General features: G+C 36.6%; 1 long non-coding RNA gene across 2 annotated transcripts; it reads left to right on the top strand.

Annotated features, from left to right (window-relative positions):
* Positions 1-365: 365 nt before the first annotated feature.
* Positions 366-12,173, top strand: LOC115286814. 2 transcript variants are annotated; one of them, XR_003906285.1, is made up of 4 exons: positions 366-626; positions 5,500-5,533; positions 6,887-6,993; positions 12,063-12,173. It is a non-coding gene; the product is annotated as an uncharacterized LOC115286814 (long non-coding RNA). The 2 variants fall into 2 exon arrangements; XR_003906286.1 differs by lacking the exon at positions 366-626 and adding an exon at positions 879-913.
* The last annotated feature ends 837 nt before the right edge of the window (positions 12,174-13,010 follow it).

Below are 13,010 nucleotides of genomic sequence, written 5' to 3'. Positions count from 1 at the left end.
CACAAAGATAGCATGTTATCCCATTTACTATAGAGACTTGTCATATTTATTTTCCACAATATCTCTAAAAGTCTCAACGGTTTTTTGTTATATTTTCAAGAGTAAATGCTAGCATATAAACCACTACTGGCCCAAGTTTGCAATATTCTATTCAGTAATTATTTTCTAAAGTGGCACAAAATTTTCCTAAACCCTCTGTTCATGTCCTCTGCAGGGTGACAGTTTTTCCTATCCAGAAGTGAGGTCTATTTCTCCACACCTTAAATTCTGACCTGTCTATGTGACTTGCTTTGGTCAATGAGATATTAACAATTGTGACGCAACCAGAGGCATACAGAATACTTGTGCAATGGCGCCACCATCTTTCAGCGCTCTGTTCTTAAAACTATCAAGTGAATAACGTCAAACTAGCCTACAGGTGTGGGTAAGAGACCAGACAGAAGAGAATCAAGATGCCCTGACTCACAGCCTTGCCAGTCACTGGACAGAGTGAGACCACCCTATATCATTCAGCCACCAGCCAATTACCAGCTGACCATGAACACATGAGACAGCACAGCCCATCACCAGGAGGGGTCAGATCAGAAGCACACAGCCAATCAACAGAATACTGAAGTTAATGAAAGGTATTTTTTTTAGCCACTCAGTGTGGTGTAGTTTGTTTTGCAAATTTTAAATATTACACACTGAATCATCTCATAGATCAAAAACAAAACACCTTGATAAGTTAATTTTGTTCTTACAAAGAAGGCTTTTAACGTAATGTGTAACACAATAAAAACGATGATGTAAGCACATCCAAGAGGGAAAACAAATCCTCACAAGCTTGCTATTACTCATTCTTAACTGCTACATCAAATTCCAGATCAAGTAATACTGTTAATGAAGGCTGCTTTGATTCCTTTTTCTGAAGGTAATTTATATCTCTTTTGTTCTTCCATACCGTTTTTACTGTATTTCCCTTAAGACTATTAACTACCACTTTACTGTGTTTTTTAATATGTGTGTATTCTTGTCTCCTCTAGAGACAAGTTATTTTAAACTAGATAAGGATAAGATTTTTTTGCCTTTTACCCTCATTCTTATTGTGAGTAACACAGCGCTTGCCACATAAAATTATTGAGCCTTATTACCTCTAGAAATTATTATTATTATTATTATGTATAGTCTAATTTCAATACCATGATTCAAAACCTATTCTTTGAGATAAATGTATTTATATGGAATATCTCCCACATGGGGCATTTTCTAGACTTTACTTGAATAAATGTTGAAACCTTAGATAAACTAAAGACAAACACTGGGGAGTATCTTGTGAAGGTCCTGTTTACCCAACTTTTGTGATAGGTGTGCTCAAGGCCCCAGGGCTGTTGTTTCATTCAGGCCCTCTCATGTGTGCATCTCAGCCTATGTATGGGCACATATCTATAATCATCTAAATTTCCCATCTGTATCTATATTAAATTAAACATGAGTTCACACTCATGTCTTTAACTGTAACCCATTACCACATGGACCATTCTAGTCTCTAGCTTATCTGTAAACGCCCGCTGAGAAAGTAAGAATGCGGACTCCCATTGTCTATCATCGATTTGCTTAAGTTTTCCGTTCCAGGACACGCACGTAGTGGTATCAAATCGTTAACCCATATGTCCTTGGGATACTTTATCAGCTAGAGTAAAGTGCGTATGTTCAGTGTCTTTTCCTTTTAACTTACAGACTCGATTCATTTCTAAGGTTACTGAGGTCAGCACCTTTCTCCCGCCTTCTTCAGTGAGGTGTTTCATACATTTGTAATACAGTTAAATTCTCTTGTCAAAGTCTATATTCTTTACTGGGATTCCCTGAACTCCTAAGTGATTCTTTTAAATTTGCATACATTAAGTTTCACTCTTTGTGCTATAAATTTCCGTGAGTCTAACAAATGTATAAGTCACATTTGACCATTACAATATCATGGAGAACAGGTTCACTAGCCTAAAAAATCTCTTGTGCTTCACCTACTCATCTTTCCCACCATCCCCTAAAGCCCTGGCTGAAAATCCACTGATTTTCTTTGCTATCTCTACAGTTTTGACTCCCAGAAAGTCCTATCAATAGAGTCATATACTATGTAGACTTTTTAGACAGGCTTCTTTTGTTTGTTTGTTGGTTTGTTTTTAACATAACTAAGTCAAATTCATTTCATGAATGTGATTATTTTTTAAATTATAATTTTATTTTAATTCAATATAGTTAATTTATATTAGTTTTATGTTAGTTTCAGGTATATAGTATAGTAATTTGACAATTCTATATGTGATTTGACAAGTCTGTATAATACTCAGTACTCATCAAGATCGGTGTACTCCTTTTTAAAAAATTTTTATTTATTTTTGAAAAAGAGAGAGACAGAGCCTAAGTGGGAGAGGGGCAGGAAGAAAAAAAGACACAGAATCTAACTTGGGCTCCAGGCTGGGAGCTTACAGCTTAGAGCTGGAGTTGGGGCTGGAAATCACTAACCCCAAGACCATAACCTGAGCCAAAGTCAGAAGCTTAACCAACTGAGCCATGCAATCGTCCCAAGATACATGTGCTCTTAATCCCCTTCATCTATTTCACCCATCCTGCCTCCACCTGCCTCCCCTCTGCTCCCATTTTCTTTGTTTTCTATAGTTAAGAGTCTGCTTTTTGGTTTGTCTCCCTTTTTCCCCTTTTATTCATTTGTTTTGTTTCTTAAATTCCACACATGAGTGAGGCTTATTTTATTTAGCAATTTATACTAAAGCTGTCTCCTGTCTTTTTGTGATTGATACTTTTATAAGTTAATAACCTTTATTATTTAGAGCAGTTTTAGAAACCTAAAACAGAAAAGTTGAACAGAATGCAGCGTTCCCGTGTACCTCCTTTGTACACATTAGCGTAGTACATCTATACAATTGATGAACCTACATCAACACATTATTATTAACTAAAGTCCGTAGTTTACATTAGGGCTTAGTCTTTGTGTTGTACTGTAATCTGAGTTTTAACAAATGTATCATGTCATTTATCCACCATTACAGTATCGTACAAAATAGTGTCACTGGCCTAAAAACCCCTCGAGCTTCCACCTAGCCTTCTGCAATCTCCCTCTCCCACTACGCTAAACCCTCAGTAATCACTGATCTTTTTATACCTTTTTACATTTACTTTTTAGTTTTCATATAATTGGAATCATGTAGGATGTAGACTGTTTAGACTATCTTCTTTCACTTAACGATATGCATTCAAGGTTCTTCCATGTGTTTCAAGGCTGGATTGCTCATTTAATTCTATTTCTTAATAATATTGTGTTATGTGAACATACAATTTGTTTAATTATGTCTCTATTGAAGGAAATCTTCAGATTTTTGTCAGTCATGAATAAAGTTTCTAAAGATATTCATGTGCAGGGTTTTAAGGTGACAAATTTTCAACTCATTTGGGTAAATATCAAGGAACACAAACTAAGAATATGGTTGGGTTTTTTGTTTGCTTGTTTGTTTGTTTTACAAAAAATATCTGTGCTGTTTTCCAGAGTGGATCTTTGTGTCTTTCAAAAAAAAGTTTTTAATTTTAGTAAATTTAAAATACCAAATTTTAAATGGAATATTCTTTTGGTGTTGTGTCTACAAATTCATTGTCAAATCCAAAATTGAACTTCCTTTCCATGTGTAATTTGCTGAGTGTTTTTATCATTGCGGGTGTTGGGTTTTGTGGAATAAGTTTTTGGAATCAATTAATTAAGATGATTTGTAAGCCATTGTGGATTACATTAATTGATATTCAAATGTTGAAACCAGTCTCATAATACTTAAGTAAATCCCGCTGGGGTAGAGTATAGAATTTTCTTCACACATTGTTGGACTTGATTTGTTAATGTTTTGTTAAGGATTTTTGCATTGGTTTTTTTGAGAAATTTTGTTTTGCAGGGTTTTCTTTTTTCTTATAATGTCTTTATCTCACTTGGTATTAGGTTTATGCTGACCTAATTGAACGAGTTGGACAGTGGTTCTCTGATTCTATTTTCTGGGTAAAATTACAGAGAATTGGTATCACTTCTTTATATGTTTGATAAAACTCATCAGGAAAACTATCTGTATCTGGTGTTTTCTCTTTTGGAAGTTATTATTTATTGACTCAGATTGTTTAATATATACAGGCCTTTTCAGATATGCATTTCTCCTTAGGCAAGTTTTGGAAGTTTTTGGGGTTTTTTTTGTGTCTATCAAGGAATTGGTCCCTTTCCACTATGTTATCAAATTTGTGCCCATTCAGTGTTCATAACTTTCCCTCATTATACCTTTAATATCAAAGGGATACATGGTGATAATCCCTTTTTCATTTATGATTTTAGTAACTTTTGTCTTCTCTCATTTTTCTTGGTTAGCCCAGCTAAATTATTAAAATCTCACTTACATTTTCAAAGAAACTACTTTGATTTCATTGATTTTTTTCTATTTATTTCCTGGTTTTCAATTTACTTCATTTCTGGTCCAGTTATTATTTCTCTTCTTCTGCTTGCTTTAGGCTTACATTGTTATTTTTTATAGCTTCTTAAAGTGCAAAGTTAGGTTATTGATTTGAGATCTTTCTTCTTTTCTAATATACACATTCAATGCTATACATTTCCCTGTAAACACTACTTTTGCTGCATCTCACAAATTTTGATAACTTGTAATTCATTTTAATTTAGCTCAAAGTATTTTTAACTTCTCTTGAGATTTCTTTTTTGGGCCATGTCTTATTGAAGGAGTTTGTTCAGTCGACATCAGATTTGAAATTGAAGTTTCTTTTTTTGCATTTTTATTCTGTGATTGACTTTGTTAGAAAATTAAATTAAAAATTATAAATATCTTTATGGTTTGAATGAGGTTTCAATTTACTAGAAAAAATTTTGTTTTTTTATTCATGTTTATTATGAGGAAGAGGTAAAGTTTCACAGTTCAATGTCTGACTCTCTCTCTTTATCCTAGAGATCCCTGATCAAACAGGCATGCCCAAATATTTCTGCTAGTTATTACTGTGATTGACCACACTTTATCTCCTAAGTTAAAATCTTCTAATTGCTCTTAAAAATGCTTTTCAGTAGAAATGTCATTATCCATTTATCTTGCTTAAATAGCACAAACACCACAGTACTTTTAAGATACTGGTGTTTCATTCTTTGTGGTATTTATCAATGTCTTTTTAATGAAAATATTTTCTGTGGCTTCCTGCAGGCCACAGTTAAGTGCAAGTTAAGTGTAAGCAAGAAGTTGCACAAAATACATCCATTCTAACATTTCTACCTCTCCACATAACATGAAGGAATTTCTGGCATTTTCATTTTATTTAGCAAAGTCACACACTGGTCCACCTTTCAGTCAAGAAATTGTTAACAATCAATTACTTTCTGAGCTTTCTGTTAACACATTGAATTTAGAATGTCTGAGAGCTGTATCCTTACCAGCAAATTGATCGTAACTGAAACTGTTCTTCTCTCCGTTGTATTCCCAGAATCCACTGCCACATGTATCCCACAGACCTGCAGGTAACCAATTTGAAAAATCTTGCAATTATGTATATTGCTGTGGAAACCTTTTCTTAGTTTGCTTTACAAAGTGCTCCCTCCCTCACACCAAGCTCATGTTGGGATTAGACACTATTTGTGAGACTAGCAAGATGACATTTTGAGGATGGACATAAGGTGAGATTCCTCTTGCCAGGTAGCTGTCTCAGGTAGGTTTTTTTTTTTTTGTTTTGTTTTAAAAGGGTCTTAAAAATAAAAATAAATAAAAATAAAAGGGTCTTAAAACAAGGCAGAAATATCTTCATTTTGCAGAAGAGGAGGTTGGCAATAGTCAGTGAGCTTTGTGGATCCAGGAGAATTTGAATCATTTGAATCATCTGAATCTTCCCATATGTCTTTATTCCATTCCATAGAACCATAGAATTCTATTTTTTCTCAGCAACAACATAGCTTTCCCTTAAGGAATGTGGTTAAGGTTTAAATTTAAAAAAAAATTGAAATCCAAAAATTCACAGAGGGAAATGTTGAGTTTACTTTTTGGCCACATTAAGTCTTTGGCAGCAAATATTGAGATTCTTTATAATGCTTATACAAACTTCATGGTTCTCAGACTTTGCCTTGATCTGAAAATTTTGGGTTTTGCATATATCACTCTTCTTCTGCAAGCCCTCCTGCATAATTAAAAGCATGAAATCAATCTGTCACTCTTATACAATTTATCTGAATAGCCTCTTGGTTCCCCTACAGCTTTGCTTTCAACAAGTATTTTATTCAGAGCGCTTATAGGGAATTTATTTATTTTGTCACTGCATGCCATGTGATAAAGTCTCATGCTAGTTAAATTCTTACTGTCTTCAGAATTGACCTGACCAGAAAGTAAAGTACAATTTTCCCATAAATGGAAAGTATGTTGCCAGCAACCACATACAGTCCTATTTATGTATGTTCTGGGAATTTAGCTGCAACAAGAAAATTCACTTTGCTTCATTCATGTGCGTGCACACACACACACACACACACACACACACAGGGTTTGTTTAAAATTTAGGAAAAGCTTAATAGATAGAAAGTTCACAGAGAATCTTCCATTAGTCACTTACTATGAACAAAATCGTATATATGATTGGAAAAGTATAAGTCACACATCCACTTTTTATGTGCTAGGGAATCTGAGATTCAAATTCTGGTTTCTACATCTGAGAGAGGATCAATGGAAATTTTCTCAATTGTGGAAACACCATTCAAGAGGTGATTATGTATATGACAACTGTCAGTTACAGTAACCAGACACTACTGTTAGACTCACTCTTCCTGTTGTGCTTACCCATTATAATTTTTTTGAGTCCCCTTTGCTTTTGCTTCATTTTTGGGCAGCCTCTCACCAGCTGGAAGATTGTGCCTTTTCCTATTCTTTTGAGTAAATCCCATGCTTGATACGAGTATAAACAAAGGATATAAGGAATATGAGCAAACAACTATTGGTAAGTGTGAAATAGAATTTCATTCACTGAATTTAGACTCTAATTTAGACTCAGTCATAAGACTGAGCATTGATACTCTTTGGTTTTGAAAATTATCCCACCTTGGAAGCTCTGGAGGCAAGACGGTGGAGAAATAGAAAGTTTCGTACTTCCTGCCTGCATCTCTCAAACAAAGAAGGACTGAAGCCAAAGAACACTGAACTGCAAGACTCTGGGAGGAAAAGAGACAGAGTCCACCAAGAAGACAGCCTTATAGGTGCCTAATTGCAAACTGGGGAAGATAAAAATGGGCTAGGACACCGAGGCTTGGAGGGGAGGGAGCCCCCTCTGCGGAGAGGCTAGGGGAAGAGAAAGAGCAGCTGAAACTGTTCATAGAACTGTCCCTGGAAAAGAGAAAAACCTCAGCCTGGGATGGAGAGGGATCCTATAATCCCATCCTTAACCGCAGGCATTCTAGAGAGATCCTATCTCTAGCTTCGGAGCTTTCTTTTGGCTGGGTGTCCTGGTCCCAGTCGGCGTCAGAAGGAACCCCTCCCCTACTCCCTCTACTTGATCCCAGCCTGCGGGAGTACATTTCAGGCTGTATCATTAAAGTAATCAGACTAAGTTCTGGAAACGAGGTGGGGCACAGGACATAGAACACAGCCCACCTTGGCTATGTCCATAGCACAAAGAGATTGGACCCAAAAGAGTGAGTTGCAATGCTTAGTTTGAGAAGGAATTGAAGCACTGCCACTTTTTCCCCACAACCACTAAGGCAGGGCCTCAGGGAGTGGCCCAAGGAACCCACAATGGAGGCGAGACCAGCCTACTCCAAGCCATGTCCATTGCACTGGAGAGCTATTTTATTTTTTGTTTGTTTGTTTGTTTGTTTGTTACTGGAGCCCTGGGCAGGGCCAGCATTAATACATTGTCATGATTAACTCTAGATCAGTTCTTGCTATTTAGATAAATTCTCCTTTATCTCATTCTTATCTCTCCCTTCTGCTGGACTGGGCACTCTGGTTATAGGTTTGCTACAAAGTCACATTTAATCCATTCTCTTGATACATATTCTACACCTCCGTTGTTACTTTCCTTTCTCTTTCTCTCTGGAATATTCAGACTATATAGTTTCTCAGGGTAGCATTATCTTCATTTCTTTCTCCTCACCTCCTACTGTATTATCCTCTTTCTCTCTCTGAATTAAGCCTTTTAGTCTCTCTGTCTGGTCAATATTCAATTTCTCTTTCTCCCCACCCCTGTCATTTCTCTCTTGGTATATGCTCTTCCATCAGCAATGCCTCCATCCTGTTCTTTCCTTGTAGCTGGGATTTCTGGTTTTATGCTTTTAGATTGCCCTTTGTCTTTTGTTGTTTTTGTCTTCCTTTCAGTTTGCGTGTTTGTTTGTCTGTGCCTTTGCTTGCTTTTGTTCCCTGTTTGTTTGTCTGTCTGTTTTCCTTTCCAGGGCTACCTCAAGAAACAAAGCCAAAGTACACATGGAGAATCCCAAATATCACTACGAGTAGGGAAATAAAATAATCAAAGGCACAACAAGAGAGGCCAAGGGACCCCATTAAAAGAACACCTCCTGAATGGACAGGCCCTGGACAGTCAATGAGCCTCCTTTAATATAGCAAAGCTCACAGGTGCAAAGCTCATAACAAGCTTTTAAAACTGACAGGAGACAGAAAGCTAGCCAAAATGATGAAACAGAAGAACTCTCCTCTAAAGAAATTCCAGGAAGAAGTGACAGCTAAAGAATTGATCAAAACAGATAAAAGCAACATAATTGACTAAGAATTTAGAACAATAGTCATAAAATTAATTGCTGGGCTTGAAAAAGGCATGGAAGTCACCACAGAATGCTATAAATAAGGTGCATAATAAAATGGAGGTGCCACTGCACGGATTGAAGAGGCAGAAAGGAGAACTGGTGAATTAGAAGACACAGTTATAGAAAAAGAGGAAGCTGAGAAGAAGAGAGATAAGTTGATCCAGGAGCACAAAAGGAGAATTTGAGAACTGAGTGATACAATCAAATGGAGCAATATCCATATCATACGAATTCCATAAGAAGAAGAAGAGAGAGAAAGGGGCTGAAGGGGTACTTGAACAAATTATAACTGAGAACTTCCTCAATCTGGGGAAGGAAACAGACATTGAAATCCAAAAGGCAAAGAGAACTCCCCTCAGATGTAGCTTGAATAAATCTTCTGCATGACATTTCATAGTCAAACTGGCAAAATATAAGTATAAAAAGATAATTCTGAAAGAAGCTAAGGATAAAAGGGCTCTAACATACAAAGGGAGACATATCAGGGTGTTTGCAGACCTATCTACTGAAACTTGGTAGGCCAGGAAGGAATGGCAAGAAATCTTCAATGTGATGAACAGAAAAAAATGTGTAGCCAGGAATCCTTTATCCAGCAAGCCTGTCATTCAGAATAGGAGAGATAAAGGTTTTCCCAAACAAACAAAAATTGAAATAATTAATCACCACTAACCCAGCCCTACAAGAAATCCTAAGGGTGACTCTATGAGGGAAATGTTGCAAGGAACGCGAGGTACCAGAGACACCACTACAAGCATGAATCCTACAGAGAACACCATGACTCTAAACCTATATTTTTCAGTAATAACACTGAATGTAAATGAACTAAATGCTCCAATAAAAAGATATAGGGCATCAGAATGGATAAAAAAAAAACCAAAATCCATCTATTTGCTGTCTACAAGAAACTATTTTAGACCGGAGGACACCTTCAGATTGAAAGTAAGGGGATGGATGGGGCACCTGGGTGGCTCAGTCGGTTAAGCCTCCGGCTTCGGCTCCGGTCAGATCTCACGTTCGTGGGTTCGAGCCCCGTGTCGGGCTCTGTGCTGATGGCTAGCTCAGAGCCTGGAGCCTGCTTCCAGTTCTGTGTCTCCTTCTCTCTCTGCCCCTCCCTGCCTCATGCTCTGTCTCTCTCTGTATCAAAAATAAATAAAACATTAAAAAAAATTAAAAAAATAAAAAAAGAGTCTCTTCTCTCTCTTCTCTCTCTTTCTCTCTCTCTCTCTCTCTCTCTCCCCCTCCCCTTCCTTTAAAAAAAAAAAGAAAGTAAGGGGATGGAGAAATATCTATTATGCTACTGGAAGTCAAAAGAAAGCTGGAGTAGCCATACTTATATTGGACAAACTGGACTTTAAAGGCAGTAACAAGAGATGAAGAAGGGCATTATATAATAATTACAGGGTCTACCCATCAGGAAGAGCTAACAATTACAAATGTCTACATCGAATTTGGGAGCACCCAAATACATAAAACAATCACAAACAGAAACAATCTTATTGATAAGAATGTACTAATAGCAGGGGACTTTAATACTCCATTTACAGCAATGGATAGATCAATTAGACAGAAAATCATTAAAGAAACAATGGATCCGAACAACACATTGGACCAGATGGATCTGACAAATGTATTTAGATCTCTACATCCTGAGGACAGAATTCACCTCCTTCTTGAATGAGCATGGCACATCCTCCAAGATAGATCACACACTGGGTCATAAAGAAGCCTTCAATAAATATAAAAGGATTGAGATCATACCATGCACACTTTCAGATCACAATGCTATGAAACCTAAATCAATCACAGGAAAAAAGTCTGGAAAATCTCCAAAAACATGGAGGTTAAAGAACACCTTACCAGAGAATGATTGGACCAATAAGGCAATTAGAGAAGAAATTTAAAAATATATGGAAACAAATGAAAATGAAAATGCAACAATCCAAACTTTGTGATGCAGCAAAGGCAGTCCCAAGAGGAAAGTACAATGCACTCCAGGCCTATTACAAGAAACTAGAAGAAATACAAATACAAAATCTAACAGTGCATCTAAAGGAACTAGAGGCAGAGCAGTAAGAGCTCCCCAAACCCAGCAGAGGAAGAGAAATAATAAAGATCAGGGAAGAAATAAACAATATAGAATCCAAAAAGACAGTTGAACAGATCAATGAAACCAAGAGTTGGTTTTTAAAAAAAATAAAATTGATCAACCTTTAGCCAAGCTTCTCAAAAAAAAAAAAAAAAAGAGAGAGCACCCAAATAGACAAAATCATGAATGAAAATGGAATTATTACAACCAATCCTTCAGAAATACAAGCAATTATCAGGGAATACTTTGAAAAATTATATGCCAACAAACTGGACAACCTAGAAGAAATGGACAAATTCCTAAACACACATGCACTACCAAAATTCAAATGGGAAGAGATAGAAAATCTGAACAGACCCATAAGCAGTGAAGAAATCAAATCAGTTATCAAAAATCTCCCAACAAATAAGAGCCCTGGGCCAGTCAGCTTCCCTGGGGAATGCTACAGGCATTTAAATCAGAGTTAATACCCATTTTTCTGAGGCTATTACAAAAAATAGAAATGAAATGAAAATTATCCCACCTTTAGAAAGGATTCCTTCTCTGGCCTCAGGCCAGAATTAATGGTATGAAAAAAGGAACACCATTAAGAAAGAGTCCAGCTCCAGGATGCTGGTGTTGGTCTTCAATTTTGCCAGCAGCGGGCCTACTGCATCTGTTATTAAGAGAGGTGCTAAGGCAGCAGAGCAGGCAGCAACAAAGACAACATCAGCAGCAAAACCCCGATTGTCAGGAAGAGCATATAATTATCTCTGCTCTCTAGAGCACACTTTCTTAACCAAAGATTGTTGAAAAATATACATGCTGAGCCCCACTCTGTCCAAGGTACTGATTTGGTAGGTCTAAGTGTTTAGGCACCTATAATTTATAAACATACAAACACATAAATGTTTCACATGAATCTGAGATATGCTCTTTGCTTAAAAATACTATTGTAATGTAAGACAACATACCTTTTTTGTGGAAAACAGCATGAAAAGGCTGATATTCTATATTTGGTTAATATCTACAGTGAAAGACAAAATTGGGAGTACTTAGTGTGCATGCCTTCAATTGTAACCTGAGAAGAAACACATGTAGAACAGGAGGAGGAGTGGGGCATAAATGATCAGTCAGTTAAGGAGCACCTGAGTGGCTCAGTCAATTAAGCATCTGACTTCGTTTCAGATCACGATCCCACATTGGTGGGTTCCAGCTCTGCATCGTGCTGTCTACTGTGAGGGAGGAGCCCACTTCGGATCCTCTGTCTCCCTCTCTCTCTGCCCCTGCCCCACTTGTTCTCTCTCTCTCTCTTTCAAAAATAAATAAACATTTTAAAGAAAATAATCACAGCTCTACTTCTTCAATATTCTGTCACCAAAATTCTGAAATGAACATAAAAGCATTTGAACTCTTACTAGAGTAACAAGATAACATTTTTAAATATTTTAAGTTATAGAGTTTTGCTCTATATCTATGTTCCTTCAGCTAAATTCTATTTGCTAATAATATTCATTTCTATGGTAGCTATGTAGTTAAATGGTCAAACTCTAGGTAGGAAATAGAATCTTGGGCTATCTTTTCAGAAGATGGTTGATGGTATCTTTTATTTACCCATATGAGATATATGCTTCCCATTATTTTGAACACAAATAATTTTGCAAGGTAAAATGTAGGAACAGGTCCATGGATGCACAAATTCCAATAGAACACAAATTAGTATTTGGTATTTTATCATTTTTCCCTTTAGTTATCTTCTCGTAGGTTCTAAATCCTAAGGTCTAAATTAAACGATAACTAGACAGATCCTATTCTTCACACATTTCATTGTAAGAGCCCTTTTGGAAGTTTAAAGAGAATCAGAAAAGTTTTATTTTTCCAGGTATACCATCCTACATCCAGATATTAATTTTAGCCTCAAAGTTCCTGGACAAATTGATAAGATCTTTATAGGAAGAAAAACTATAGGGTTTGAAACCTGAACAACAAAGACTGTGGCAGGCACAGATCTTAACCTCTACGTATTGAGGGCAGAGTTAAGTTGATTAGTTATCTGAGTTTGATATGGGGGACTCTGTGTTTCTGTTGACCCCTTTTGTTCAGCGCCTTGTGGTGAGGCTGCTGAGTTTTTAATCT

The sequence above is a fragment of the Suricata suricatta genome, chromosome 3, assembly GCF_006229205.1.
Source record: "Suricata suricatta isolate VVHF042 chromosome 3, meerkat_22Aug2017_6uvM2_HiC, whole genome shotgun sequence".
Lineage (NCBI taxonomy): Eukaryota > Metazoa > Chordata > Mammalia > Carnivora > Herpestidae > Suricata > Suricata suricatta.
The sequence above is the reverse complement of the archived record's forward strand: the minus strand, read 5'-3'. Positions and strand labels throughout refer to the sequence as shown.